This window comes from Urocampus carinirostris, chromosome 3 (genome assembly GCF_059441175.1).
Source record: "Urocampus carinirostris isolate Australia breed hairy pipefish chromosome 3, RoL_Ucar_1.0, whole genome shotgun sequence".
NCBI classification, from domain to species: Eukaryota; Metazoa; Chordata; class Actinopteri; order Syngnathiformes; family Syngnathidae; genus Urocampus; species Urocampus carinirostris.
In genome coordinates, this window is record NC_142351.1 from 28,874,215 (window position 1) to 28,881,885 (window position 7,671).

Below are 7,671 nucleotides of genomic sequence, written 5' to 3' on the forward strand. Positions count from 1 at the left end.
CCTTCCAGTAGGTTAATGTCCTTGAGTAAGTCAGGGTTCCACACATTGCTATTATATTCTAACCCGGGTCTAACATAAACGCAAAACATTCGAACTAAGAATGCTGGGTTCTTGTTGTAAAAGTGTAAATGTTTGATGCTATGTTATTGGCTTTGTTGGTAATTTTGGCGATATGCGTGATAAACTTTAGGTTTGAAGTAAGAGTGACACCCAGATCCTTATGTTCAGTAACAACATGCAAATCATGATCATTAATGTTATACAGCGGAACAGAACCATGAAAAAATGACTGTGCTAAGCATTTATGAAATGACAGTTGCAGTTGCCACTGTTCGGACCAAAGAAAAACTGATTTAATGTCATTTTGGAGAGAATCAATTGTTCCTGCAACCTGGGTTTTTGGTAAGAAAGCCGACAGTTTAGCATCATCAGCAAAAATTGAGATGTCACTACTTTGAATGGCCTCAGGTAGGTCGTTCACAAAAAACAGAAATAATAATGGTCCTAGTACTGAGCCCTGCGGTACCCCACTACAAACTTCCGACCACGCTGAAAGAACATCATCAATTTTTACGCATTGTTTACGATTTGACAAATATGCAGTTATCCATTCAAGCAGTTTTCCACTAATACCATAGCATTTCAGTTTTTGTAAAAGCTTGTCATGAGACACTTTATCAAAAGCCTTGCAAAAGTCTAAGTAAACAACATGACCAGCCATATTGTGAACAAAAAACATACCTATAATATTATTCAAATGAGCTATCAAGTTAGTCATGGTAGAATGTCCGGACCTAAACCCATGTTGCTTAAACGTAAAAAGATTGTGCTCCTGTATAAATTTCCATATGGCATCTGAGATAATTTTCTCAAACACTTTACAGACGCAGCTAGTCAAGCTAACTGGTCTATAGTTGGCTGCACTTGTTTTACTCCCCCCTTTAAAAATGGGTATGACAATAGCACTGAGCCAGTCCTCAGGCAGCTGTGAATCCTCAAAAGATCTAGAAAACAGGTAAAATAATGGTTCACATAAAAAGTGGAATTTTGTCAGGGCCGGCTGAAAATTTGCTGGGAAGTTTTATCAAGTATTTATGAATTAACTCCTTTGAAAGTTCCACAGAATTCAGAACAGCTGGAGTTCTGCTGGGAAAGTCGGGTCAAACACCATTGTCACGACCAAAAACACTAGCATACTGATCATTTAATATACGGACATTATCAGCATTATCAGTAGCAACGGTACCGTCAGATGCCTTCAGGTTCAGAATAGATGCCCTAGAAATTAGTTTACGGTTGATGTATGAAAATAATTTACGAGTATTATTAGCCTCTAAAACTTTGTTTTCCTCAGCCACCCTTTCCCGCCTGATGGCCCTCCGCAGTTCCCTTGAAGCATCTTGATAACTTTCCAAGTATGCCAACTGATCACGTTTATAAAGCTTGTGAATAAACTGCTTTCGCCTATGCAATTCAGCTATATCCCGTTTGACGTGAGGTGTAACAGCAACTGAGGGTACGTATACAGATATCAAAGTGTAAACAACAGATTTAAAAATTGCCCACATTTCTTCAATATTCCCACAATTATCAAATAAGAGATACCAGTTGACACTGGACAGAAAGTATCTCATGCCATATAGATCACAGTCTTTAAAATGTATGTAATTCTGAGCAGTGGTGTCTTTTTTAAGAGCCAGGTTAAGTTGGAAAGTAACAGAATCGTGATCACTGGTAGAGAAACTTGGCCCAACGTCAATGTTTTTAATCAGATATCTGTCAGTAGAAAACACAAGGTCTAATACCTTGGACCCCCTGGTTGGTTTATCGACATGCTGACAGAAACCTGCATTTGAAACCAAGTTTGTGAACATTGAAGTTAGATTAGTATCAGAATTTTGAAGAAAACTGTGGTGAAGGTCAGGAAAGTTAAAATCACCCATAAGTAGAATTTGCAATTTAGTATCAAAAATAGAATTCAGATGTTCGAACATAGCGACGTTGGCCTGAAAAGAGCTCAGACCAGAGTGATATACAAGCACTATTCTCAGCTTCACCCCAGAAATAAGAATATCACAACTCAATAACTCAATTCTATCGAATTGATAATTAGCGACAGAAAACACAGATATACCATGAGAAATCATGAGCAAAACTCCTCCATGTTGGGCATTTTTTCGGTCAGTTCTAATGGTATGATATTTCGCTATAGTTGGCCCTGTGTCACCAGCGGAGTACCAAGTTTCTGTAATTGCCAAAATATCTGGGGTGTAGAAATTGATGTACGAGACCAAGTCATCTGCCTTAGAAGTCAAACATTGGGCATTAATGAGATGAATCAAGGGGCTGTTCAATAAAGGCGAAGGCGACCTTAGGCATTTCCCGGCTTGACAATAATTTTCCCATCCTGTATAATAATGTTTACTTCACCTTCGTACCGACGGCGCTTAAGTTCGTCCTGTAGTTCCCTGTCGCGTTCCCTTTCGTTTTGGTGTCATATCCGGACGAACAAATCCAGAAGACAACGTCGGAAAGGTACTTTTCAACCGATTGAATCCACGGAGAAACGCCAGCCTTGATCTTGTATTCCGGAATCGGATCTTCACAATCCTAGGTATAACAGTTTATTTTTCCAATTTATGTTATCTTACAATGTCTGCACGTTTAGTTTCAGTCTCTACTTCATTATAATAACGAAAAATTTAAGTGAGTCGTTTGTTTTGTTTTTCTTTCATTTGTAACTGTTATTGCATTTTTTTAACACATAGCTGTGGTAAATATTACCAGATATTGAAAATGTGGGTGGTTCTGGAAAAAAGGACCAAAACCAATTACTCACAACAATATCTCTTACCCCTTTGTTAGACAAAATAACATACACCGTCATAGAAGTTTGACAACCATTTATGTTTGGCTTCTGTGCAGTGAATTTTTCTTTCCACCATTGGGCTCCATCGCCTCTCAGACACCCGCCGGTTTGCTTTAAAACCTGCCTGGCATGTGATGCTGTCCCTTTAAAAGGGGCGGGGCCTTGGCACAGCTGCTCTCACTCAGGGTACACCAAAGAGAAGTCAACAAGCCCCCTTTGCTTTACCTTGCCTTTTTTCGGTCACTTCCTCCTTGGCTATAACTTTCAACCCACCTGGAGTCACTTGCCCTGATTTCTCCCTAATCACCTGACCTGCTAAATATTTAAGCACTCCTTTTTTTTATGGTCTGATGCTAGTCTGTTGCCTCTCTTCATGGCTTTGGTTCTTTCCAGTGTACCCATGAGCCAAACCCTGCTTGAAATAAAAGCCATTTTGCTATATGTATTTCTGCATTGTGCTCCCGTGCCACCCTGAGCGAGGTGCATGAAATGTGCGAACTTATGTGAAGGGGATTAAGGTGACTGCATAAATATAGCCTAATGTATTGGAGCAAGAGTACACTCTCTTCTTCCCAAAAAAATTGGAGTAAAAGTAAAAAGTAGAGTTGTTTTAAGAATACTCCCAAAAGTACAAAGTGTCCCAAAACTAAAGTAAATGTAACTCATTGCTACTCACCTTTGTACACTTGTTATGTTAAACAACCAGTTTACCACCCAATACTGTGACTTTATTATCATCAACGGAGATTAGACCTTATTTTAGCAGCATTGAACCGAGAGCAATGATAAACCTAGAATTTGTGTAAGTCGGCATTGTGTGTGTGGGCCAGGCGACACAGCTTGATCCGTATAAGTGTAGGGTGGAATTCTAAAGTGTTGAAAAGAATGCATCATTGTCTAATAAGTTCCACCATTCTTCTTCGGTATGTGTGTGTATTCTATTAGAAATACCTTAGTTAAAACTGGGTATGGCGTAGTCATAGTGCGTCTGCCACCCAAAAAGTGTATATAATGTGATGTTGACAAATTAAGTGGCACTCCTGAGTCCTTCACCTTTTTAAATCATCCTAAATCACTCTAAAGGTACAGTGTGTAATATTAGTAGCTCCTTGTGGTACAAAACACCTTCATTCGGTAATATAACCACATTTTTTGAAAAATGATAAAAATACATGAACTATAATTCAAATGTCAATAATTATAAATATGCATTGGTCGAGACGCTTTTATTTCTTTGACATGGAGGGATCCATACCTATTAGTCGCCGCCATGTTTGTCTGGTATCTTGCTGCTAAGCTGTACTCATTTGGACCTGGTCCTCTTTACAGTGCAATCTAGTTGTCAAATAATATACAATGCACATTGCACAAGTGAAATAAAAAAATAGCCAACTAGACCTAATTAGTATTCAGAACTGAATCATGTATTTCAGAAATGCGCCTAACACTGGTGAAGAGATAAGGACGTTGCTTTAAATGAGAATGTGTTTCAATGAAATGTGTCAGGAAAATAAAAAAAGAGAGGTCAAGTGTTAACTGGGAGTCAATAGGACGATATGCAAAAGCTTGGCTTGTGCTATTGAGCGACAAGATTATATGGGGGAGTCAGCAAAACCTGTGACTGCAAATCTATATACAGCTATCAGCAAACATTGTCTAAAGCCCCACCCAACCCCTCACCCTCTGAGAAATTCTTGACACAAGTCCCAACTGAGCTATTCCTGTAAGTCATTCACAGCTGTGTTTCAAGGTTTTGTTTAAAGGTAAATCCATATTCTTAAACATGAAAAGTATAAATAAACAGTACTTGTTTTTTTGCATTAAACCTACATATATGTCAACGATTACATTCCAAAGATTTTCTGGGATCATGAATTTTGAAAACAACATGTTTGTCTTTGACACCCTGAGCAGTGACGTCACCCTTGCAAGCCGATTGCCATATTGTTTACGTGTTAATTAGTTACGAGTGTTATGAACCAAGTTTTGGTAGTTTTTGGTTGAATGCCTTGGCATTGTATCGCAGGTGACTGCAGTAATTGTAAAACAAATGGCGAGCAGTCAAAAAGGCACTAACTGGGGGAAAAAAGAAGTTAAAAAAAAAAATCACACTTGCCAACAGGAGGCTAACTGGGACCAATCAACGGAAGGTGGCCAAATCCTTTGCAAAAATAGGCAAGGCTGGTCAACCGAAAAAACACCGTGAGCAGGCAGGCTGACTGGGGACCAACAAGGAAAAGCAACAACAGCAATGCTGTCAAATGTGAAGCCGGTCGTGAACAAAAAGCCCATTATCATAGCAAAACTGATGCTAACGCCAGGCTAGCTGATCAAAAAACATGCGGTGAACAGCCAGGCTAACCAGGAACCAACAACAGAAATTGCCAATGGCAAAGGCGATCAACATGAAGTCGGCCAGGAACAAACAAAAGGAGTTGGAAAAACCGGCGCTGTCGCAGGCCAAACAACACATGGTGGGCAGCCAAAGAGCGCTATCCAGGAAAATGAAACAGGAAAGCACTCCATAGCCTTGATGCTAACAAGAAGCTTTCTGGTCTAGATTATACCAATAGCAACATAATCAGGGAAAAACACAATTAAAAAGCCACACTTTTGGTTCATTCTTCTTGCATCGTATTCCACAGGTTGGTGATTGTAGTTTTTTTTTTTTGACCATAACTCTGTCAGCAAGGATTTTGCAGAGGTTCTCTATTGGGTTTTGAATCAAGACTGGGCACGCCATGCCATTTAAATCAATGTTTTCACCTCAAAAAAATTTCCCCTGTTTTCCTGCGTGACATGGAGTATTATCATTCATGAAGACTGCAGGCTGATTGGACAATGAAGGGAATTAAAGGAATCACGTGCTGTTGAACGTTCTGATATATATTTGCATTCAAGTCAAGTCAAGTCATTTCTATTTGTATAGCCCTTAATCACAAATAGTCTCAAAGGGCTTCACAGGTTATTACACATAAGCAGTTTAGGTTATTCATATGTTATAGAGTAGAAGTGAGTTTTAAGCTTAGATTTAAACATTTCCACTGAGGTTGCAGATCGGATCTCAGGGGGAAGAGCATTCCACAACACCGGTGCCCGGATGGAGAACGCTCTCAAACCTGCGGAACACTTCTTGGCTCTTGGGATCACCAGAAGACCGGCGCTCTCAGAACGAAGGCTTCGGGCCGGGACATAGGGGGAAATCAGATCTGAAAGACATGAGGGGGAAAGTCCATGTATGATTTTGTATAATAATAAGAGAACCTTGAAATCACATCTTAGGCTAACAGGGAGCCAATGCAGGTTAGCCAAAATTGGGGTGATGTGATCGGACTTTTTTGTCCTAGTTAAAAGCCTCGCTGCGGCATTTTGTACCAGCTGAAGACTCTTTAGTCTGGTCATTGGACGACCGGAGAGTAGTGCATTACAGTAATCGAGACGGGAGGTAACAAACGCGTGAATTATAATCTCCGCATCCGACTGAGACAGTATAGGACGAATTCACTCTGCCATGCAGTTTTATAAGAGGCCCAACTCCTGCTGCAGAAAAAATGTCCGAAACAGACAATTCCTCCTCCACCATTCACTGACCTTTTTTTTCACATTTTGGTTTAGTCTGTCTCCATTGTGTAGCCGAGCACAATCCTTCCCACCTGACCCAAATAAATACAATTTGCTTTCATCATGTGTAGTAAACTGATGAAGTGTTCACGTGATGGAGTGGGCATGGTGTTAGAAATAAGGTTGCATGGACAGGTGCTGGAAGAAGTAGAAAGCTTTAGGTACTTGGGTTGTGATGTGCCTGCAGTTGGTGGAATGGAGTGCGAAGTATTGCACAGAGTGAATCAAGGAAGCAAGGTTTTGGGTGGTCTGAGGAGAGTGAGCAACAACATTAGTGTAGATGTTAAGAGGGGACTGTCTGAGAGTGTGATTGTGCCAACTGTGATGTATGGTGCAGAGACTTGGAGCCTAAACGCAGATTTAAGAAGGAAATTAAATATTTTTGAGATGAAGTGTTTGAAGTATGTTAGAAGTGACAAGATTGGATAGATTAAGAAATGAAATAGTGAAAGCCAGAACTGGAGTAGTCGTGAAACTGAGCAAGCGTGTGGATAAGAGAGTACTCGGTTGGTTTAGACACGTGGAGAGGATGGATGAGGAGCAAGTATTGTTGTAGTAATGTTGAAGAGGAGAAGTAAATGGAAGGAGACCAAGAGGAAGGTCGCGATAGGACATGGAATTATGGTGGTATGAGTGCACTGCAGGAAAGAGGTCTGAATACAGTGGAAGCTAGAACTCTTGTTGGTGATAGGAATGAGTGAAGAGGTGTTGTAAAAGGACAGTGGGATGTTTAGACGTGTTCTCAGGGATGGGCATGGCACCTGTAAGATGCTGCAGGGTTAAACCAGTGAACTGGGCGACTTGAATACGTTTGTAGTTTTGTAGATATTCAATATTCTTGAAATCACAGCTTTGAAACGGTCAACTTGTCTTTTTATGATTGATAGGGTCATCCTTTCGTTTTCATCTGGACATCCTGTCGCCGGAAGCATTTTAGTCACTTCAGAACGGCCCAGTCTTGCAAAGTCAGTGAAACTGGCAGTTAGAATGCCAGTTAAACAGGGGTGGACAGATAATCAAGGCAATTAGCACCACACGCTCGATAAGCACCGTTAAATGGGAGGCATGTGAAATTTTAAACAGTGCATTCTTTGCAAAATTTGTTTTGTTGTAATGCCTTATCCGTTTTATGAAAAGTCTTGTAGTAGCATGGTATATACACAACAAAATAACAAACTGGC